The sequence below is a fragment of the Leopardus geoffroyi genome, chromosome D4 (assembly GCF_018350155.1).
Source record: "Leopardus geoffroyi isolate Oge1 chromosome D4, O.geoffroyi_Oge1_pat1.0, whole genome shotgun sequence".
Lineage (NCBI taxonomy): Eukaryota > Metazoa > Chordata > Mammalia > Carnivora > Felidae > Leopardus > Leopardus geoffroyi.
This window is the reverse complement of record NC_059342.1, coordinates 55,279,537-55,304,284: the sequence shown is the minus strand read 5'-3', so window position 1 is coordinate 55,304,284 and position 24,748 is coordinate 55,279,537. Positions and strand designations below refer to the sequence as shown.

At 40.2% G+C, this 24,748-nt stretch overlaps 1 long non-coding RNA gene and 1 pseudogene across 1 annotated transcript in view; both read left to right on the top strand.

Moving 5' to 3' along the window:
• Positions 1-24,748, top strand: part of LOC123593157 — a 185,679-nt gene that overhangs the window by 83,339 nt on the left and 77,592 nt on the right. The gene's annotated exons all lie outside the window — the stretch shown is intronic.
• Positions 9,567-24,739, top strand: LOC123593156 (annotated as a pseudogene).

Here is a 24,748-nt window from a genome sequence, read left to right as displayed (position 1 = left end):
GCTGTGACCTATATGCTAGAGGCTCTGATGGTTTAATCACTAGCTCAGATTTCTCTCCTGAACTCCAGGGGGATTATCCCACTCCCTCAGGCACCTGCACCTCAACATGTCCAATACTGAACCCCATACTTTTCCTCTTCCAGAACTGCTCTTCTTCCTCTGGTTTTCAGAGAATGGCACCCCTATCTACCTGGTGGCTGAACTCAGAGACCTGAAAATCATTCTTGACTCCTTCTCCTTCACATCCCTCTCCTATCAGTCACCAGGTTCTGTGACTCTATCTCCCAACCATCTTTCAGATCTCTCCCCCTTTCCCCATCCTGATAAGACTCTGGGGAAGGTCACCATCATCTCTTGCCCAGATTATAGCAATAGCCTCCAAGTAGGATCCTCTTCCTCTAATTCGTCCACCCCTCCTCACCACTCCTTTATCAATACTGTAACTAGGTTGACCTTTACCTTTATTTTCTTCATATATATATATATATATATATATATATATTTAATTATATAAACTTGTATCAGAGAAACTGTAACAAAAATCAAATCCAACCATCTCGCTCTTTTCCTTAAAACTCTGTGCTGTCTCTCCTAACATGGTTTACAAGGCCCAGGATAGCCTGGTCGGGGGTTAGCCTCTCCAGCCGGTCTCCATCCTCTATGCCAGGCCCACCCATACTAACCTCCTCGTAATTTCTGCTTTCTTAGACCTCTAGGCCATTGTGCCTCTTCCTCCATTCAACACTTTCCTGGCTCTCACTTTACCTGGCTGGCTTCTGCTTATCCTATTGACTAGGAGAAATCTCTGATGTGAGGTGTCCTCCCTGGCCTTCCTTGTCATACTGCTCTCCCCACATGGCTCCTCCCTTACAGTGTTGTAATGGCTGTTTAACTGTCCATTCCCCTCCTAGATTATAAGCTTCAAGGAAGGAAGAGCCATGTCTCTGTTCATTTTTTAAAATCCCCTTTCTACAGTAGATGCTTGGCCCATAATAGAGTAGACTAGGTTTTTTTTTTTTTTTTTTTAAGTTTATTTATTTTGAGAGAGAGAGAGAGAGAGAGAGAGAGCACACAAGTTGGGGGAGGGGGCAGAGAGAGGAAGAGAGAATCCTAAGCAGGGTCTGTACTATCAATGCAGACACTGATGTGGGCTTGAACCCATGAACTATGAGATCATGACCTGAGCTGAAGTCAAGAGGCAGACTCAACTGACTGAGCCACCTAGGCGCCCCTAGATTAGGTGTTTGATGTGTGTGTGTGTGTGTGTGTGTGTGTGTGTGTGTGTGTGTGTGTATGTATTAACAAATAAATTCCCAAGAACTCTTGAGTGACATTCTCGGATAAATGTCCAGTGGTGTATTGATTCCTGAAAGCCAAATGTGCTTTTGGTGATGTCACATTGGTAGCTTGAAGTTAATCATGGTGGATGTATTTATACCATGAAAATTGGTAACCATTATAAATCAGGGCTCTACTCTCCTCCTCACCCTGTCCCTAATGGGTTTACTGGCATACTGCTATATATATGGCTTTAGAGAGATATATATATATATTGCTTTAGAACCCCTTAGCAATGGCTTGGAAGTGATTCATTGTCCCAAACATACAATTTGACAATTTAGTAATAATAATAATAATAATAATAATAACAAATACCATTTATTTTTTATTTTTTTATTTTTAAATTTTATTTATTTTGAGAGAGAGAGACACAGAGAGAGTATTGGTGTGTGTGTGTATGTGTGCACACCAGGGAGGGGCAGAGAGAGAATCCTAAGCAGGCTCTGAGCTGTCAGCACAAGCCCAACTCGGGGCTGGATCTTATGAACCATGAGTTTGTGACCTGAGCCGAAATCAAGAGTTGGACACCTAAGTGACTGAGCCACCCAGGTGTTCCTAACAACTACCATTTAATGACCATTTAATGAATTGTATGGTACTGTGTACGAAACCCTGTGCTTAGTACTTTACGTACTCAATCTTGTTCAGTCTTTGTAACAAAGCAGGCAAAGTGGATATTATTAGCCCACTCTACAAAAGAGGACACTGAGAGTGAGATTTATCCACTCAGCTGGCAAGTCGAGATGGAGTTGGATGCCAGAGCTGACCACTGAGCCAGTGATCTCAACTCCCCTCTGCTCAGCGTTTCACAGCTGGTGCCTGGAGCTTCAGTTCATATTTCTCACCCTCATTTTTCCAAAGCTGTCCCTGGGTTTTTGGCTGAATCTCACAGCTAACCCTCTAGTTGATTGGAAAAATCAACCACCACCCATGAATAATAATCTTGCATTAGGCTAACCGAGATCTTGACAGGCATTTCATCCAAGATTGAGAAATAACGAGGGTTGTAAGAACTGGGTGTCAGCAACAGTGATATTTTGAATTGAGACAGTGATTTTAGTTTCTTGATGACATAATGGTGGAAATTGTTCTTAAATAGAACTTTTCCACCTGCTGGGATAATATGGTCAGTAAGTGTATTCAGGGTTTAAGTGCTGTAGGGAAGGTGCCAGCCAACCATCAAACATATGACCTGAAGCCATCTCCCCAGCATCCCTTCACAATAATGCTCTAATACTTGGTGGTTGTAGAGTGGTGGCTTCTAATGTGGAATCTAGATAATGTCCATACACAAAAGCCTGTCTATTTGCAAGGCTCCCTGAAGAGGGCAATGGGCACACTGGATGCTGCCAATGCTGCTTTATAATCACAGCCCAGACCTTGTCATTGCTTGAAACTGCTTCTTTTATGAAATCCCATTAGCGTCCACATACTACAACCCTCCTCTCTCCCCTCACTAAATCTCTTTGTTCTTCAGCTGCATCAAGGCTCCAGTGTAACTGTTCCAGTCTAACTAGCTTTCCTGGCTTACTTTCTTTCTTTTCTTTCTTTTTTTTTTTTTTTTTTACTTTTCATCTATTTTTATTGCTTTTTTTTCAATACATGAAATTTATTTTCAAATTGGTTTCCCTACAACACCCAGTGCTCATCCCAAATGGTGCCCTCCTGAATACCCATCACCCACCCTCCCCTTCCTCCCACCCCCCATCAACCCTCAGTTTGTTCTCAGTTTTTAAGAGTCTCTTATGCTTTGGCTTTCTCCCACTCTAACATCTTTTTTTTTTTTTTTTTTCCTTCCCCTCCCCCATGGATTTTTGTTAAGTTTCTCAGGAACCACATAAGAGTGAAAACATATGGTATGTGTCTTTCTCTGTATGGCTTATTTCACTTAGCATAACACTCTCCAGTTCCATCCATGTTGCTACAAAGGGCCATATTTCATTCTTTCTCATTGCCTGGCTTACTTTCTGATACAGCCTTAGATCCATGGTCAATCTCTAAGATGGTTTCTTACCAACAATTCTCAACTGCCTGGTTTTTCTCCTGTACTTGCTGTACAGTTCACATCTCTCTGTTAGTCTAACAGTTTCCACTCTCTTCTGCACAGTGGAGACTCTTATATAACCTTGTCCAATGACCATGGCTCCACGGAAAGAGCTGGTTTCCAGCATCTTCTAAGTTTCTCAGTGCTACCCTTGAGGTCTTTTTTCCCAGATACCTTCCTTTCCAAATTCCCATTGTTGGCTGTTTACTGACTTCTCATCTCTTCTTTGAGCCCCATCCCCATGCCCTTCAGTCACTGCAGGGAGGACTAGATCTTTCCTTTTTCAGAGGCAATAGAAGTCCTTAGATGTGAACTCTCCCTTTCACCTTTAAACTTGTGTATAAAAGTATTTCTTTCCTTCTTTCCTGTTTTAAAAAAAGAGCTGCCCTCTCACCCCTATAAAGCTGATTCCTTCCCCTGTCCCATTTAGTTTTCTTAATTGTTTAAAAATGTAAATGTGATGATGTCATTTCTCTGTCTGACTAGACATTCTGATTTCTTGGTCAACAGTATTTTTTAAAAACCACCCAGGTGAAACACACTGTACACACTGTATGTTAGCCAATTTGACAATAAATTATATTTTTAAAAAAAACACCCAGGTGATTTGCTGTGTCTTTTATGGCACTTCATTCTGTTCTCCTCCTTGCTCTGCACTTTCACTTCTACTCTCCAATCTTCAGAAGTCTACCTCTTTTCCAAACTTCAGGTTTCAGTTCAAATGTCACTGTCTATTGGAGGTTGTTTTCTGCCCCAGCACCCCATTTGCTTCGTTCATGATACATACTACGGTTTATGTTGTTGGACTGTTTCCTTGTTTTTTCTACCTGTCTTCCTACTGCTAGGCTGGAAGCTTCCTGGGGTGAGAGCACCATCTCTGTAGTTCACCACTGAATCCCTAAAGCCAAGCAGAGTCTGACATATTTGCATTCACTAAGGATGTGAGGAATTAATAATAGGTAAGGAATTGCTTCTGATCCTGCCTTCTTATGGGGGCTTGTACCATTGATTTTCTTTTCTTTCTAGGATCTTTAGGTTTTCTCCACTGATCCATTTTCTCAGTATAAAAACATACTCAAAACCTTTCCATCCAAAATTAAACATGTATAGGAAATTTGTCTTGGCACCCCTCTTTACTTAACTTTAGTCTTTTCTTTTTTCTTCTACGAAGAGAGGAAATTTAGCCTGAGGACTGGAAAGTTGGGGTCTGAAATCAGATTGCCTGGATTCAAATCCTGATGTTACCTACTAGATTTGAGGTCCTGGGAAAGTTCCTTCACTTCCTTGTGCCTCATTTTTCTTATCCATCAAATAGAGATAGTAATAGTACTTTTCCCAAGGAGTTGCTATCAGGATTAAGTGAGGTACTGTATATCTCACTTGGGTTCTAGTAAGCACTCTGTAAATATTAGCCATTATTATTACAACTCTGGATTCCTTAGAGTCATCATCTCCATTGACTGTTTCTACCATCTCCAACTTTCTGGAACCCCTCAAACCATTTAAATTATTCTTTGTCCTGCAGCATTATCTAATTCTCACTTCACTTGATCTGGTTGAGGCAGAGGACTCTATTGAGCATTGCCACCATCTTTCCCCCTTTCTCTGCTTACAACTTGCTTTTCCTTACTCCCACCTTTCTGAATGCCCCTTCCCCAGGTTTCTTCACTCATTTCTTCTCGTTTCTTGACTCCAGAGCTTTGTCCTCAATCTTCTTGTCTTTTCACCTTTTGCATTGTCCTTGGGCAGTTTTGTCCACTTCCATGGTTTACAAACAAGTCTTTGCTGATGAAAACTTTTAAATCATTACCTTTACCCCAACCTTTCTCCTGAGCTACAGACCAGTAGTGACAAGTGTCCCTGAGGCACCTCCATTTGGATGTCCTACATGGATGTCAGATTCTCCATATCTAAACCAAACACCTTAACTTGTCAGCACAGTCTCCTTCAATTTCTATCTCAATACTTCCTGTAAGATGTTTGCTCTCTGAACCATAAAGCAAATTCTCTGAATGCTAAACAAATGGCTGCATTTCTTTTAGGAACAAAAGAACAAGAGTTGAAGGTTATTAATTACCTCCCCCTCCCCCAATTAAGTATAGTATTGTACAGTGGAAAGTGAACAGACTTTGGAATTAAATAGACACTAGTTTTAGTCTTAGCTCTAACCTTTACAAGCTGTGCGATTTAAAATGGGGATGATAGTGCTTACCTCTCAAGGTTGTTAGGATGAGCAAATAAAATGAGAGTGCAAAGCACTTGATACATAATAGATATACATCAAGTGGTAGCTTCATGTTTTCTTACTTTAGACTTACAACCTGCTTCATATGCTTATGTATTTTGAGTTCATAAATTTTCTCTGACCAGGGCCAGTGGTTGATGGAGTTGTTGGCACCAAAATGTCTAATTATTGTCTATTTGGAGACAACTGTGAACACAGCCTCTTGAATGGAGTTAACCAGCCAAGGTGAGATACCCCCATTGGCACATTTTCTAAGGGATTAATTAGTGTGTTTTCTTACACATCAAGTTACATGGTAATTCCTTTGCCTGCTGCCTTGTAAAACAACTCTTTGAAACTCTTTCCTTTTAACTTTCCATGTTAAATCTAAATGGGTCTAGTTCAGTACATTGATGTCACAACTGCTCAAATGATAATCAGTGTAGCTCAATGGGGTGGAGTGGGACTTGGGGGGTAGAGAATGTTCACTGGGGTGTACAGAAGCCAATGCAAGTTGGATGGAAATTTTGTGAAATGTAAGGTTGTTGTTTTAGTGAGCTGATTGTGATCTGTATGTTTTTCATGGTCTTAAAGATAGTAGGGTCCCAAACATTTCCAGGTATGTTGTATTTGAGTTCAGTGCAGAGGGTGTTTGCATATCAAACCAAGTGATCCTCCAATGAGTAGAAAGTCCTGGTGATGGTGTTGGGGTGGGATGGATGTCTGGCCAAAGCTGAATGTGGTGCTTTTTCCTATGTTGGGATGCTTTCATTACAGTCTCTGCAACAGCTGGTCACAAGGAAGTGGAAGACAAGGGTGTATAATGTATAGTACCTGTAATAACCACCAAGCACTCACTTCTAGCTCCTCATCTTATAAGAGAAACTGCAGTCGCTGGGTCACTGCAAGTGCAAAGCCATTGCCAATGTAGAAAGGATGGGTTAGCATAGGTTATTGTGAATCAAAAATGTGAAAGAAAATTGCACCAGATGGAGTTAGACAGACAAGGAAGACTTTATTCAAAATGACTGTAGAGTAGAGAGAGAGAGAACTCAACTCTGCTGAAACAAAAGGAGGAGAGTTTTTAGTTCTGGGATGAGCTAATGTAGGAGTACTGAGGGTGTTCGAAGGGAAGTTGGTTCAATGTGATGGTGTTTGCTAGTTGGTGCTCAAGGAAGTTAGACTCTGACTCTCCCATAGACTGGGAGATAGGGGCATTATCTTTCTGGATGATTACATTTCAAAGGAATGGCTCCCAGGTCCATGATAAAGACTTCCCTGGGTTGTATAAGTGGCAAGAGGCTGTGAGAAGATGTACATCTTCTCAGAGAAAGAATTTATAATTACAAGTTTTCTAAAGTAAATCCTTTAAGAAAAGGGAGGTCAGGTAGAAGCCTATCTAAAGTTTAATCAAGCTGAGGGGAAGTTTTTTTTTTTTTTAATTTTTTTTTAACGTTTATTTATTTTTGAGACAGAGAGAGACAGAGCATGAACGGGGGAGGGTCAGAGAGAGGGAGACACAGAATCTGAAACAGGCTCCAGGCTCTGAGCTGTCAGCACAGAGCCCGACGCAGGGCTCGAACTCACGGAGTGCGAGATCATGACCTGAGCCGAAGTCGGCCACTTAACTGACTGAGCCACCCAGGCGCCCCAAGGGGAAGTTTATTTAAGGCCAACTTGGTAAAAAGAGAAACACCAATTGGAAATTTTCCAGTTGGAATGTTACAATGCATTACCACCCAGGTTATTCCAGTTTCTAAAAAAAGAAAGAAAGAAAGAAAGAAAGAAAGAAAGAAAAGAAAAGAAAAAAGAAAAGAGAAAAAAGAAGAAGAAAGATACTCAAGGGCCTGTGTTCTTTTCCAAACCACTTTCCTTTATTCATGGAGGCTCTTTAGAAGACTCTGTAGCAAAAGATTAGAATTCTACTAAAAACCTTCTTTCCAATCTTCTACTGGGTTAGTAAAAGCTCAAAATAAAGCCTTCCTTTTAGGAAAATGTATTCTCTACTCTATACAGACTGTAGCATTTCAGCAACTTCATTTTCTACTTCCCATGACTTGTCTTTATGGGGGGAGGTAATTTAGGATTTAGGATAATATTATTGAAGTGTTTAATGCATTAGCTTTTGGATTCTGGCTTTGAAATTTATAAACTGTGTTCTCTTGGGCATGCTTTTAACATCCTTAGCCTCAGTTATCTAATCTATAAAATGGGGGGAAAGTCTATTTACCTCTTAGAGATGCTATTAAAATCTTGGCACAAATGCCAACAAATGATAATAATTATTAATATTTTGCACAGTTATGGGGCTTCAAAAGGGAGTTTTAATGTAAAAATAAAAAACAATAAGTGCTGTTTCAAGTTTATTATCTGCTTTATGGAAAGTTTTCATTTTTATTTATTCAAGATTGGGTTGCACAATTAACACAATTATTCAGGGACCAATTATTCTAGTTGGCATTATCTAAATTTTGCTTCTCTTCCAGCTTAATGAAACTTAATCAGGTGGGCAGGGTAATAAAAACACAAGTTGGGGCCACTCAGTATTATAACTCACTATCAGAGTTTAGGGTTGACTGAGTCAGAGGAAAAAATGATGTCTAGATCCTACTGACTGAGGAGAACCACTTCTGAGCCAGGAGGACTCCTTTGTCCCATAGCTCAAGGCTTAGATGAGGTAAAGGCATAGTGAGGCCTCCTTGGATCCTTTCCCCCAGTACAGGATTCTAAGACTGTAGGTAAGAGAAGATCCCAAAAGACCACAAATGGGAACAGAATCCTTTTTTGTAAAGCCTCGATCAGTCTGGCCTCCGTGTCCTCTCCATGACTTCTCTAGGTTCTCCCTGTTTTTTCGTTTGTTTATGAAGACCAAGGGTAAATGTGGATCCTGATAAATGGGAGGCAGCCTCTGGCCTATATGACCACTTGGTACAGTGGGAGAGAAGAGAGGGAGCAGAAACAATCTGTGAGAGATCTAGAAAAGGGGTCACTTCATATCTAGATGTAACCCCTTTGGTTTAACCATCTAAAGTTCCAGCCTCTATTGACTGCTGTGGCCCAGTTTGGAGCACTTGAATCAGAGCTCCTTCTTGGTGATATGTGTGTAGAAGGTGGTGTGTGTGTGGTTATGCGTGTGTGTGTGTAGAGGTATGGGGGAGGTCCATGGGCTTTCCTTATAGCCCCTCATCTCCACCTGTAGGGTCATTCTACTAGGTGATCTTAGGTGGTCAAAGGACAAGGATTTCAATATAGTTAAATCACATATGAGAAAGTTATCATGAGAAAGTTTCAGTTTTTCTCACAGCCATTCTGATTAAGTCAAGGAGAAAGAGGATTCATTTTTGTACTGGGATGCTTTTAACTCTATAAACCCTTGCGCCTCTTCATTAAAACAATTAAGTGAATCCATTCAAAGAAAAATGTTAACTCAATAATAGTATAGGTTGTGACCAAAAAAAAAAAAAATCATGATTTGGAATGCACCTGATAAGGTAAATTCCTACCATTTTGGATGTAAGGAATCGTTAGATGAGAGGGTTTTCAGGGAATTTTATATCTTTATTCTTGATGAGCACCCACCTCAGGTAGTCAAAAGCTGGCTGCTAGAAGGAGGTATGATGAGATAAAGGGCAGATATTCCTGGATAACTGTCCAAAAAGAGTAGACATCAACTTTCGTCTAGAATAGGCAAGGTTTTCCCAGGTCAGCAGCCCCTGCCACATAACTACTGTGGGAAAAGCTAGTCATGTGTAAGATACTATGTGAAGCACTTCAGGATGTTTGCTGGGATGTGCCCTGAGGCACCTCTTTGGTGGGTGATTCTTGGAGTTGAATTTCCTTAGTCAAGCTTTAGAGTTGCTTGATTTTTCAGGGCAAAGCAAAAGCAGGGGATGTTGACTGGGTTAATGTAACTGTGTTACTTCCTCTTCTGTCCTTTACCTCTGAAAATCCACTGTAGTTCAGGTGCATACCAACCCCTGGAACAAACTGGAGATGATATGCTGGTGTGCTGTGGGAATTTTCAAGTCAAGGTATCTATCAGCTACTTGTATCTATAGAGGCATATGGGTAAGGGGAGCACGACAAGGAAACTAGTCATTAAAACCCTGTCAGTCACTACTGTCAGTAAACTCATTGGTAGAATTTGCAACATTGCACATGCTGTCCCTGCCATAGGGGGAAAAGTCGCAAACAAACTTGGAAATCCTTTGACTTTTGATCAAGATCCTAGGTTTTTGGATTGTGCATCTACTTAAGGGCCACATATGTTTCTTTTGGCTCATACAGTAGACGTTTTCTTCATTCCTGACCCATTATGAGCTGATCAGACCTTTCTTGGGACACTCCTTCTTTGGGGTTAAATTGGAGAGAGTGAGATATCTTTGCCAAAATTGTGAAACAGCCAAACTATGTCTGGTTTTTCACACATTTCCTTTCCAGGTCCTTTCCCATGATTTTATCATCCTTCTGGCTCCCAGCCACTAGACTCAGTCCTCTTCTATTGCCTGGGGTTCCTCTTTATAATAGAAGTCCATTCATGAACTTATTCCCACTGAGATACTCCCAGGATACTTCCCTTCTAAGGAATGTTATATTTAAAAAAAGAATTTATTCCTAGAAAAGGCAATGAAATTAATTGTATTAAAGTCATTGAAATTAGTTTAGCTATGGTTATACCTGGGGCAGAAGGTGGGGCTAGCTTAAGGGGGAGAAAGATTTTCAGTTCCCAAATCCTTGACTCCATCCATGGGGGAGATGAGCCTGGGGAAGGGATACTTCACCAGAGCCAGATTTGTTATCTGTTCACATCAGCTGTGGTGTGACCTGAGACACTTTACTCTCCTCCAGCATCCCCAGATGGAGAGTCACAAGAATAATGATTGTGTGACTTAGAAAATCACAAAATTTAACCTGCTATACAATAATGTGAGATGTATGTGCATTATTTGGGTTTCCTCCAGACATTGTCCAAATAGTTTCTGTGGTAGTTTTGTATATTTAACTATGAATATATTCAGAAGGAATGCCATGGTAACCCACATGGAAAAGCCCAAGGAAAAGCAACTCATTCCTGTGGCTTATCTCTGAAATTAATTTTGCACAGAGTATTGCCTACATGAGTGTTTCTCTATTGAAGTGAATCACGATTAGTTCAGTTGGATTTGATCAGCAAATATAGGCAGATAACGTTTCTTTTGCAGAGTCTATAAATGTGAATCTTGAATGAAAGCTTCTGAAGACCAGTTTTTATGTAAATGAGAGGCTGGGGCTCTGACCCCTGGGTTGGGAAGGTATAATTGATCCGCAGTTGATGGAAGGACACTAATTTTTCACATGGGGATACTGTCTGCTTAGTGACCATCTAAAAAGAAGATGACAGTCCTCAGAGTTACTGGGTTATCATCTTCTTTTAGCTATGCTGGAAGGGCCAAGTAGCTGCAGAGCTCAAGTTGTCTCTCTCCTCCTGGGTTGGCAGCACACGTGGGATTTGTTAGCCGTAGCAGCCTCAGTGAGTTTGTGCGGGTGACCGTGACTCATTAGTCAGCCAGCGTGTCATGGTGCCCAAGAAGCAGTTGTCTCTGCCCTGAATGCAGGGAGTGCTCTCTGCAGCAATGTGGGGAGCCAATTAAAGAACAGTCTCTTGGGTATGCCAGGCCCCAGGGACTCCAGGGTTCCCTGGCCTGGCTGAAAATGTGCTCTGTCATGTCCAATGAGTTGGTCAGTCTATCACTGGATGGCTTCTTTCTGTCTGAGCTGGCTATTTCTTCCCTAATGAAACATTTGTGTTTTTCCTCCCCAGGGGAAAGGGGGAATGGTCACCTACTGGCTGGAAGGAAAGACATTTGCTGCAGTCCCCAAAGACGTCTGTGGCACTTCTGTCCCCATTTAAGGACCAGAGTGAAACTCTTTTAATTTAATTCCTGGAATCATTAACAACAAATATCTCTATAACTCAGCTTAAAGTAATTTCTCTGTTATACATGTGGTTTTTGACTCTTTCTAGCCATGTAGCCCATCACAGTCTTTTCATGAAACATAGAGGGGCTTAGAGTTTTAGAATTTTAGTGGCATCTTGGGCCAAAGGGAAGGGAGACATCTACACACTTCAGATCATCAGAAACCACAGAGAATTAAAATTGAAAATGGTTTATTTCTCTCTGTTTCTTTTTCTCTTTCCTTTTTTTGGGGGGTGGGGAATGAATGAAGAGAGGGTAGGGGTGTACATTCAGGCAAAAGGAGAGAGCACCAACTCCGGTGGCAGTGAGGATCAAGGTTATACTGTTTGGGTGGTAGATGTTGGTTTCATTAAGCATGGTCAGGGCTGATCTTCAAGATTTTGAGATTGGCAAATTTATTCCCTAAGCCCCTTTACTCCTTTTCTATATCTGCTTCCTTTTTTAATGTGGTCCCTACCCCCACTCCTTCCCCACCATGTACTTTTCCTTGCCTCCCACTCATGGCCACTCTCTCATCCAGAGTTCTAGATCATATCCCCTCCATGCTCCCAGTCAAACCCAACTATTCTGTGGAAACTCATTAGTGACTGGCTTATTGTTAATTGAATGAATTATTCTTGTTGAGATATTAAATTTGGATAGGAAAAGTGATCTCTTTTGCATTTTAATAGGGATCACCATTGTTTTATATCTTAGAAGTAACACATAGTGAGAACCTAGGTTTGGGGGCAAGCCCCATAGAAGGGGATTTTTAGCAATCAATCTTCAATGACTTCCAAAGAGGAAAGTGTTTGTCTGTCCTTATTAAGAATTGTACATCCTGGGGCGCCTGGGTGGCTCAGTCGGTTGAGCGTCCGACTTCGGCTCAGGTCACGATCTCACGGTCCGTGAGTTCGAGCCCCGCGTCGGGCTCTGGGCTGATGGCTCAGAGCCTGGAGCCTGCTTCCGATTCTGTGTCTCCCTCTCTCTCTGCCCCTCCCCCGTTCATGCTCTGTCTCTCTCTGTCTCAAAAATAAATAAACGTTAAAAAAAAAAAAATTAAAAAAAAAAAAAAAAAAAGAATTGTACATCCTTTTGGGGCGCCTGGGTGGCTCAGTCGGTTAAGCATCCGACTTCGGCTCAGGTCATGATCTTGCGGTCCGTGAGCTGGAGCCCCACGTCAGGCTCTGTGCTGACAGCTCAGAGCCTGGAGCCTGTTTCAGATTCTGTGTCTCCCTCTCTCTCTGACCCTCCCCCGTTCATGCTGTCTCTCCCTGTCTCAAAGATAAATAAATATTAAAAAAAAAAAAAGAATTGTATGTCCTTTTAAACAAGATCGTTGGTTTCCTTTCAGTCTTAGTCTTAATTCAGGATATAGAAGGAAAACTAGAAGCTTTTAGAGGTCAGTTTTCCTTTTGATATATTGAGAGTTGCTTTCTAGTTTTTGGTTCAGGCTGGTAGAGTTTCTTGCCATAGGTATTAAATCCTTTTCAACTTCCTCTACATTTTAATTAGGCAATTTGAATAAGGAGGAGGAATCAGAAGGAATGCACCTATTCACATGTTCTGGGACCCCCTCAGAACCACCACACTTATCTTCAGGGATAGAGGTCCCTCTTTCACAGCCCAGAGCCCTGGGCTTACACTGTGTTTACCTCCCACACCCACTTCTCCACCTCCACTTTGTTCCATCCCTTATAGCTTGCCAGACTTACAATCTGGTTCTAATCTTGTCACTTCTGACCTCAGAGAAGCTCCCCTAGCTCTTTGTGCTAATTGAATACAGACACTTTACTCTGGCATCTTAGACCCTCCATGGTAATAAAGTGCTGCATTTGCTATGTGCCATGCATTGTTCTAAGCAGTTTACACATATTAATTGATTTCATTCTCACAACCCTCTGAAGCAGGCCACTATTATTCTCCGTATTTTACAGCTTAAGAAACTGAGGTACAGAGAAGTTATCCTTAAAGTCACAAACCTAATAAGAAGCAGAGTGGGGACTTGAACCCATGCAGTATGGCCCTGGGAGTGCATACCCTTTAGTACCATAGTATGGTGGACCCTACATACCTCTCCACGTACCTTTCTCACGGCTTGCTCACTGTACCTCCGATGGAACAAAATGGCTCATTGTTTCCAGAACACCTGCCCTTGCTTCCTGGGAGTCACACCTTTGCCTTTGCTCTTCCCTTCAGTCACTATACTCTCCTTAGCTCTGTTGGTTCAATTTCTTAAAACACCAGCCCCTCCATGAAACCTGAACCCAACACCACCTTTCTTTGAACCCAACACCACCATCAGAGGTGCTTCTTACTAAATACTCAGTTTTGGTCACCTTGCCAGGTAGTCAACAGCAGGCACTGACCTTGAACAACAGTAGGCGCTCAAGCCCCAACACAGTAAAAAATTTGAGCATAACTTTTGACTCTCCCCAAAATTAACTATTAATAGCCTACTGTTGACCGGAAGCTTTACCTATAACATAAATAGTTGATTAATACATATTTTGTAGAGGGGGGGGCACCTGGATGGCTCAGTCGGTTAAGCAGCTGACTTCAGCTCAGGTCATGATCTCACAGTTTGTGAGTTTGAGCCCTGCATGAGGCTCTGTGCTGACATTTTCTTTTCTCTAGCTTACTTAATATAAGAATACAGGATATAATATGTATACCATACAAAATAAATATTAAAAGGTTTTTTTTTAATGTTTATTTATTTTTGAGAGAGAGACAGACAGACAGAGTGTGAACGGGGTGGGGGGGGGGTAGTCAGAGAGAGAGAGGGAGACACAGAATCCGAAGCAGGCTCCAGGCTCTGAGCTGTCAGCACAGAGCCTGATGCAGAGCTCGAACTCACGAATGGTGAGATCAAGACCTGAGCCAAAGTCGGCCGCTTAACCGGCTGAGCCACCCAGGCACCCCTGAAATATTTTTTTTTCTGAAAAAATATTTTTCCCTGTAAAACTGTACTAAGTGTGCTTAATTTGTTCCCTAATCTTTCATTAATCAAATAGTATGTAACTGCCAACCTGAGGCTCTGATCAGCAGGAACAAATGCCACTACCTCATGGAGCTGGGTTAACTCCAACAAAGACAAAAGCACTTTAGTTAGCCAATGTGGGTTTATTGAGAAGAGTGTACCTTTTGTCATCAAGTTTTAATATAGAATGAAATAGTTCTAACCCCTCACTTATATACAGACCACTGGTCAAGTTGGGTAGAGGGCTTGTCAATATTTTGGAAGCCTGACCCAAGTAAAAATCAAATGGACTTCTGGGCTGTATCCTGTCTTCACCAAGGTTTATGCCTTGTCTGTCTAAATGTGCCAGTATTGGAGGGTTGTTAACTGGCAGATGTTCTGGGGCCCATTCAGACCCCCTGCCATACATTAATATGAAGCCAGCACCTAAGGAAACTCATGAGGGGTTCTACCTAGAATTCTGCACATCTCTTTTTCTAATCATCTTATCTCTGGTGGTCCTAATAATTTACAATTTTTGTATAGGGAGCTTCACCATCCACCTCTTTTGAGAAGGGAGATAATGTTTATCTCATAGAATTGTGTTAGAGTTCCCATACCTCACTGAAGTACACATGAATCAATTAGTATTTTATTTCTGAGTAAAAGAGGAATATCATTATTATCAGGGCAAGTGATAAGTGTAAACTAATGGGGTTGGCAAATGTCAGCATTATTGGGCCATGCAAGGGCTAGGAGAAAGGAATAACCAGATGTGAGAATTGTTGTGGTGGGAAAATGGAGAGGATTTGAGGATTGGTCGGATGAGGAAGCATGAAGAGAATGGAGACATTAAAGGTAACAAGAGAACTGAAGTTTCCACAAATGCTGGAAGTGTTGACCCAGGGCTGTGGGGTTAGGAGGTCTGGTGACACATGTTGGGAAGAAAGTGGATGCCCATTCCAAGGCGGAGAGTAGGAGAGAACTGTGATTTTCCCTCAGAATTTTCTTTAATCCATATTTACTTTGTAGCAGGAAGAGGAAGCCATGCAAGTTTATTGAGATATGTGGGTTAAAAAATAGTTTTCAGGGGTGCCTGGTGGCTCAGTCACTTAAGCATCTGACTTTGGCTCAGGTCATGATCTTGTGGTTTGTGATTTTGAGCCCTGCGTCGGGCTCTGTGCAGACAGCTCAGAGCCTGGAGCCGGCTTTGGATTCTGTGTTTCCCTCTCTCTGCCCCTGCCCCACTCATGATCTCTCTCTCTCTCTCTCTCTCTCTCTCTCCCCCTCCCTCCCTCCCCCCAAAATAAAGAAATGTTACAAAAAATAGTTTTCAGTTAGACATCAGATGGGAAGGTCAAGCAGTTTGAGGAGAGACAGTGATAGCTGTAACAATATTGATAATTATGAAGATACGCTATACATTTTTCTCTGCTTCCTTATTTCTCCTGGGGGAACAATATCTAACTGGCTATATAAGATACTGTGAAGATGCTACTCCTGAGTGTCATAATATGTTTCTTCTGCTGGGGATGTTTCTAGACTGACAGTACCTGTGAAGGGATATGAGCTGATTTTCTGTTGGGGATAATCAGCCGACTTTTGAGTATGGCAGGCAACCTACAGATTGGCATCTCGTGTGAGGCTGGTGAAGGACCTAGTGACTGCACTATTTGCCGTCTATATCAGCCACTGGAGAAAAGATGAAGGTGTCAGAAGCATGTACTCAGAGCTGACTGTCATAGGTTGAGATCCTTAAGATTTTGGGAAGGGGATAGTAATTAAACATTAAGTGACTAAGCATGAAAGTTTTGGAATTTTTTTCCAGAGTAAAAGATGCATGTATATGAACACACACACACACACACACACACACACACACACACACTTTTATGGAGTTTGGTCATGGATTCCAACTTGAGAACTCATTATGTATGATACACTTTCTAGAGTTGTATGGATTCTTATTAGCTTTCGGAGGAGAGAAATGCTTTGTAATAATCTCCATTTAGCTAAAAAAGGTAATTTCCTTTTCCTTTTAAATAGACTTTGTTTTTTAAACATTTTATTTATTTATTTTTGAACTTTATTTTTTAGAACAATTTTAGGTTCCCAGCAAAATTGAGCAGAAGTTACACAGATTTCCCATATACCTCCGCCCCTACACATACATAACCTCCTGCATTATCAGCATCCCCCACCAAAGTGGTACACTTGTTACAGTTGATGAACCTATACTGACACATTATTATATAACCCAGAGTCTGTAGTTTACCTTAGGGTCCACTTTTGCTGTCGTACCTTCTATGGGTTTGGACAAATGTATAATGACATGTATCTTTCATTAAAGCATCATGCAGAGTAGTTTCACTGCCCTAAAAATCCTCTATGTTTCATCTATTCATCCTTCTTTCCTCCTAACCCCTAGCAAAGACTGATCCTTTTACTGTCTATATCTATAGTTTTGCCTTCTCCAGAATATTGTATAGTTGGAATCAGACAGTATGTAGTCTTTTCAGAATGACTTCTTTCACTTAGTGATGTGCACTTAAGATTCTTCCATGTATTTTCATGGTTTAATAGCTCATTTCTTTTTAGCGCTGAATAATATGCCATAGTCTAGATGTACCGCAGTTTATTTTTCCATTCACCCACTGAAGTATATCCTGATTTCTTCCGAGTTTTGGCAATTATGAATAAAGTTGTTACAAATATCTGCGCATAGGTTTTTGGGTCATACATTTCAACTTTTTCAAGTAAATACCAAGGAGTGCAATATATAGTAAGAGTATGTTAGTTTTTTAGGAAATCTGCAAACTGTTTTCCAAAGTGCTGTACCATTTTGCATTTCTATCAACAACGAATGAGAGTTTCTATTGCTCCGCAAACTTCTCAGCATTTGGTGTGGTCAGTGTTTTAGATTTCTTTTTTTTAATTTTAATTTTTTTTTTTTTTTACTTTAGAGAAAGAGAGAAGCACAAGTGGAGGAAAGGGGGAGGGGCAGAGGGAGAGAGTTTTCATGTTCAGTGTGAAGCCAGACTAGGGGCTCGACCCCATGACCCTGGGATCATGAGCTGAGGCAAAACCAAGAGTAAGACGCTCAATCCGATGTATCACCCAGGTGCCTCTCTGTACCTTTTAATATGATCACCTGGTTTTTCTTCTTTAGCTTGTTGATATGAAGGATTACATTAATTGCTTTTTGAATGTTGAAGCAACTATGCCTACCTGGGGTAAATACCACTTGGTTGTGTTGTGCGATTCTTTTTATATGTTGTTGGATTAGATTTGCTAATATTTTGTCAAGGATTTTTGCATCTATGTTTGTGAGAGATATTGGTCTATAGTTTTCTTTCCTTTTGAAGTCTTTGTCTGGTTTTGGTATTATGGTAATTCTGAGTCATAGAATGATTTAGGAAACATTCCCTCCCATCAGAAAGAGATTGTAGAGAATTGGTTTAATTCCTTTCCTAAATGTTGGTAAGAACTTATCAGTGAACCCATGTGGATTTGGTGCTTTCAATTTTGGAAGGTTATTAATCATTGATTCAATTTATTTAATAGATATTGGCCTATTCAGATTGTCTATTTCTTCTTATGTGAGTTTTGGCAAATTGTGTCTTTCAAGGAATTGGTCCTTTTCATTCCAATTATCAAATTTGTGATAGAGTTGTTCACAGTATTCATTTACTATCCTTTTAATGCTCATGGGATCTGTAGTGATAACCCCTTTTTCACATCTGATATATTCTGCCTGCTGGATCTGCCTCTTTTTGATAGAAGGGTATTCATGTCTCCAACTATTTCTCCTTGCAGTTCTGTTGGTTTTTAACTCATGTTATTTTGCACTATGTTGTTAGTTGCATCCACATCAAAGGTTGCTGTATCTCCTTGGTGAATTGATCCCTTTATCATTATGTAATGTCTCTCTGTCTTAGTATGGGATGCCGTAATGCAATACCATTGACCAGTTGGCTTAAACAACAGACACTCATTTTCTCAGTTTTTATATCAGGCTGGGAGTCTGAGATAAGGGTGCCCGCATGGTTAGTTTCTGGTAGGGCCTCTCTTTCTGGCTTGTAGGTGGCTGCCATCTCACTGGGTGCTCACTTGCTCTCTTCTTTGAGCACATTTGGAGAAAGAGAGAACAAGCTCTCTGTGTCTCTTCTTAGGACACTAATCCTACTATATCAGTGACCCACTATTAGGACCTCATTTCGCTTTACTTCCCTCCTTATAAGCCCTATTCCCAAATGTAGTCAAATTGGGACATAGGGAGTCAACATATGAATTTGGGAGGACAGAATTCAGTTCATAGAACCCTCTTTATCCCTGAAAATTTTCTTTGCTCTGAAGTCTGCTCTGTCTGAAATTAATATAGTTACTCCAGCTGTCTTTTTAGAAAAAAAAATTTTTAATCTTTATTTTTGAGAGAGAGAGAGACAAAGTGTGAGTGGGGGAGAGACAGAGAGAGGGCTCCAGGTTCTGAGCTGTCAGCACAGAGCCTGACGCGGGGCCTGAACTCATGAACTTCGAGATCATGACGTGAGCTGAAGTCAGATGCTCAACTGACTGAGCTACCCAGGTGCCCCTCCAGTTTTCTTTTGATTAGTGTTAGCATGGTATATTTTTCTCTATTCCTCTACTTTTAATCTACTTTGTATTTATAGTGGATTTTTTATACACAACATATAGTTGAGTCTTATTTTCTGATCCACTTTGCCTATCTTTGTCTTTTAATTGGTGTGTTTAGGCCATTGTTTAAAGTGGTTGATATAGTTGGATTAATATCTATCATATTTGTTACTGTTTTCTATTTGTTGCTCTCATTCTTTATTCCTAATTCTGTCTTCCACTCTTTTTCTGCCATTTGTGGTTTTATTTTTATTTTTTTATTTTTTAAAGTGTATTTATTTTGAGAGAGGGGAGGGGCAGAGACAGAGAGAATCCCAGGCTGGCTCCGTGCCATTAGCACGGAGCCTGATGCGGGGTTCAAACTCACGAACAATGAGATCATGACCTGAGCTGAAATCAAGAGTTGGACACTCAACCAACTGAGCCACTCAGGCATTCCTGCTGTTTGTAGTTTTAACTGAGCATTTTCATTTTTCTCCTTTCTCTTAGCATATTGGTTATACTTTAAAAAACAACAACAACAACATTTTTAGTGGTTGGCCTAGAGTTTGCAACACACATTTATGACTTACCCAAGCCTACTTTCTAATAACACTACATCACTTCACTCGCAGTGCAAGTACCTTTTAACAAAATATTCCTAATTTCTCTCTCTTGTCCTTTGTGTCATTGTTGTCATTCATTTTTCTTAACTATGGGTTATAATAATCAAGTACATTGTTGATATTGTTATTTTGAATAAATTGTTATTTGTTAGAGCAATTAAGAGTAAGAATAAGAAAGTTTTTTATTTGATCTTCACTTATTCCTTCTCTAATGTTCTTCCTTTCTTTATTAGATCTAAGTTCCTTTATGTACATCCAAGTTCCTAACCAAGATCCTAATCATTTTCCTTCTCTCTGAAGAATTTCTTTTACATTTCTTGCAAGACAAGATGCTTTTTAGGATCATGTCCCAAATCAACTATTTGTACTCAAATACTTGGCTCTGGTCTGCTTCTAGGGGAACTCAGCTGAAGACAGCTAATTGAAAAAAAAAAATCCTGTTGGATAGAAAGAGTTATAAATTGCCTTTAATCCTCTATAGAATGTAGTGAAGTATAAATGAATAAAAAATAAGTAAATGGTAGTGTTGACTTTTATGTAACTCAGTTTTTATAACTTTTAGTTTTGAAATAATTTCAAGCATACTGAAAAGTTGCAAGAGCAGCACAAAAAATACCAACATACTTTCACCCACTTTCCCATGTACCCTTCAACCAGGTTGCCACATCTGCTTTATTAGTCTTCTGAACCTTTTGGGAGTAATGTGCAGGCATGATACTTCTTTCCCTCTAGCACTTCAGTGTCTAAATCCCTAAGAATGAAACATTCTTTTGTATGACCATAATACAATTATCAAAATCAGAAAATTAACATGGATATAATACTATTATCTCCAAACTTTATTAAAATTTTTCTAAGTTTCCCAATAATATTTAACAGCTGTTTTTTTCCCTCTGATCTAGTACCCTATCCAGGATCACACATTGCATTTGGTATCATGTCTCTAGTCTTTAATCCAAGACCATTTCTTAGTCTTTCATGAACTTGACATTTTTGAAGAGTACTGGCCAGTTCTTTTGTAGAATGTCCCTTGGTAGATTTTTCTGATGTCTCCTTATGATCAGATTGGGGTTATTCATTTTTTGGCAGAAATACCATCAAAGTAATGATTTGTCCTTCTCACTGCAGAGTATCAGGAGGCACCATTGCTGGTGATATGAACTTTGGTCACTAGTTAAGATTATGTCTACCAGGCTTATCTACTGTATAATTACTGTTTCTCTTTTTGTAATTAATAAGTGTTTTATGGAAACATCATGAGATAGGAAGTAGTGTTTGAAATAGGATAGAGATATGCCACAGGGACAGGAGCAAGCTTCAAGGAATTTCCCCCTGGCCAAATCTGGGACAATTTGAGCTTTAAACAATGATAGTAACAGATTATAACCCATGCATGAAATAATCCATGACAATTTGATAATTAAAAATTGATAGAAACAGATTAGAACTCATAAAGTAATAATCCATGAGTCCATATTTGTTTATAAATAAGTAAGTGAACAAATAAATGGAGAAGGAAAAGTTCTTTCTGAGAGTAGAATTCCAACTGATAAAAGTAGAATGAATGAAGAAAAGTGAATATTTAACAGCCATTATGGTAATAGTCAATTAGGCAGGAATCCTCAGTGGATGCTAGAACTTTCGTCATTGGATTATAATCAGGTTATAATTATATGCTATTATTATAATATATTAATAAATATGTAGTGAATGCCAAACAGAAGATTTATGTCTTCCCTGGACTTTAAATAACCTGAGATCTAGTAGAGAGGTGTACACAAATTATTACAACACAGAGAAGAAATTGATGGTGTATCACATAAAATGAAGAGGAATATGAAACTATCTAAGAAAGAATACTAGACAGAATGCACAATGTGTCTGACCCACTGTGGTAATTTCTTTTGTATTGCCCCCCACATGCAAGCCATCCCCCAACATCAGATGTTTTCAATGAGCAAGAAAACAAGCTGCTAGTCCTTTGGACTGATGAGTGAGGAGGGAGAGAGATGTTTTTGCAGACAGCTGCTTCTTCGGTTTCCAAGGGAAACAGTGGTAGAAGCTGCATCAGAAAAGGAGTGGGAAGGCTGTGGTTTAGCACAGATGGGCCATTCTATCAGGTGTTTATACATAAGTGGTTACCTGGACTTCCTCAGTGACACAGGATTGTGGAGAATATTAAAATGTTTGAATAGTGATAAACAACAGATTTTAATTTTTATTTATGAATTTCTTAGAAAAACCTTTTTTCTTGGAATTCACTTTTCCCATAATCTATCAAAGCCCAAGTATATTGCTCTTTCAAGGGCATAGTATGTTTTTCTCTTCTACACAGTTCACGTATCTCAGTCACAGGTAGGGAAGAATAAAATTAGCCATTGGGGTCTGTGCACTTACAGCATGGCTAAAATAGTACAAAAGAAAATAATAAAGTAAACCACTGTTTATTCTAGCTGATTGGTCAGGCTTTCAAGATCTCTTGTGAAGTCTCTATTTCAAAGTCATCATTGGAACCTGGTTCAGATACCTGTCCCATGTCCCAACACAGCTGTGAAGTATCCTGCTGGGAGCTCAGGAGTGGCCTGGCAGGGAGAGGAATCAACCAGGAATGGTTGGAACAAACTAGATCATGATGGAATTGGCTTTTACCAGGCAGGCCAGGAGTCTAAAGAGGGCCTGTCCCTCTTGGGCTCCATCATATCCCTTGTCACTAGTCAAAAGGTCTGGCTTTGGGGCACATGGTCTCTGTAGGACTTGGAGGCAGGCAGAAAGGGTCATGAGCCCAGTTGAGCAAATTGGGCTCCAGTTTCATCAAGGAAGGGGGGGAACACTTTCTAAAAGTAGATCTTAGGGATTAGACAAATAATTATTTATTAATTCAAATTATTTACTGAGTGCCTATTATACACCAGTCATTAGATCCAAATGCTACTGCATGATTGGACCTAGGGGTCTATACTAGACTTATGGCTATACAACCAATTGAAAGCTCAAGTAGTGGTGAGGAAGCAACCAGGAGCCATCACCATTGGCATCATCTGAGAATTTCACAGTAATGTAAATTCCACTGAATCAGAGACTCTGGGGGTGAGTTCCAGCAATCTGTATTTTAACAGGCGCTATGGGTGATTCTGATGTATCTTAGAGTTTGGTAACCACTGGACTACCTTGATGATATTTTCTCAGGTCTTGAATGAGGCTGAGAATGCTAGTCTTATGGGGATGGGACTAGGGAAGGCAGGGATTCCAATTTCCCATGGGTTGCTGGTGCCATAACTTACTTCTTCTGTATCATAAAGCTTCTTAGAACTCTTACAAACACTCATCACCAATTTCTGGTATCTAGGACTAATTTAATTTCTGAGTTGAAGGCAGGACCTGGCAACCTTTTTTGAGCAAAACTTGGATACCTAGGAAATTAGCGTCTGGAGGCAAAATATATCTGGCAGATATATCTTTGCTCTGATCACCCAAATTCTCCCTGCTAAGGGAAGAGTAGTTTGTTAGAGGACTGTTCTTGGGTGAATGGCAAGGGCCATGAACATGAGGGTAATTCTGGAGATTATGTAACTTCCTTCTCTTTCCTTTGACTCTTTATTTTGATTTCTGGAAATTTGTCTTCTTTTTCATGATTAGTGCTTCTAGATTTAGAGATTAGGGCAAGATTTCACAATGCTAGTCCTGAGGACAGCCCTACAGAATGCTGCAAACTCAGTTCCCTTCTTATATATCACAAAGCATGTGAATAAATAAATGGCTTTATGGAATTCTACATTTATTAATTCAACAAGTACTTATTTAGTGCATACTCTGTACTAGGTCCTGTTCTGGATGTTGGGGATACATACTGTTAAAAAAAATATGTTTATCTTGGTTTAGCCCAGTAATTCCCAAACTTATTTGAGTGTTAAAATTTTTTATTGTGTAACATATATTCACATATAAAGGAACTAACATAGCACGGGACACTCTTTGAGAATGATAGATGTATCTGTGCAGGAATAGATATATCTGTACAAGAGACATGAGTTCCAGGCAGCTGAAGTAAGGGAGAAATTAGGGACATTTTGAAACACAGAAAATGTTGACCACAGAGATATATATCCAGTTAATCTCACAATCATTGTTGGCTACTCCATGATGGAAAAAAGTTTTCCCTTATATCAACCTGTCTGTAATAATTATAAGTATCACAGTAATGGTGATTTTAGCTGTTTATATCAAATATTTTCACTTAATATCTCTTAATATCACTTAAGAGCTCTAAATTATTTTATTTAATTATTTATTTTTTTAATGTTATTTATTTATATTTATTTTTGAGAGGGACAGAGAGCAAGTGTGGGAGCAGAGAGAGAGGGCAGGTGAGGGAGACACAGAATCGGAAGCAGGCTCTGGGCTCTGAGCTGTCAGCACAGAGCCCAATGTGGGGCTGCAACCCAGAAACAGTGAGATCATGACCTGAGCCAAGGTTGGATGCTTAACTGACTGAACCAGCCAGGTGCTTCACAAGCTCTAAATTATTTTAGACACAGTCGGAGCCTCCGCCACTCCCACAGCTGCCTGGAACAGACGGGACCTTGCCTCTCTGCCTCACCTTCCTCACCATGCCTTCGGAGAAGATCTTCAAGCAGCGCCACACCTTCCAACAAAGAATAGAAGATGTCCGACTTATCCAAGAACTCCCACATCCTATGAAAATCCCAGTGATAATAGAACAGTACAAGGGTGAGAGCTACTTCCTGTCCTGGACAAAACCAAGTTTCTTGTACCTGATCACGTCAACATGAGTGAGCTCATCAAGATCTTTAGGAGGCACAGCATTCTTCCTGTTAGTGAATGGACACAGTGTGGTGAGTGTGTCCACGCACATTTCTGAAGTATATGAAAGTGAGGAGGATGAAGATAGATTCCTGTATATGGTATACACTCAGGAGACATTTGGAATCAAAGTGTCTGTGTAAGACTAGAAAAGTACATCTGTTCTAGAATTTTTTTTTT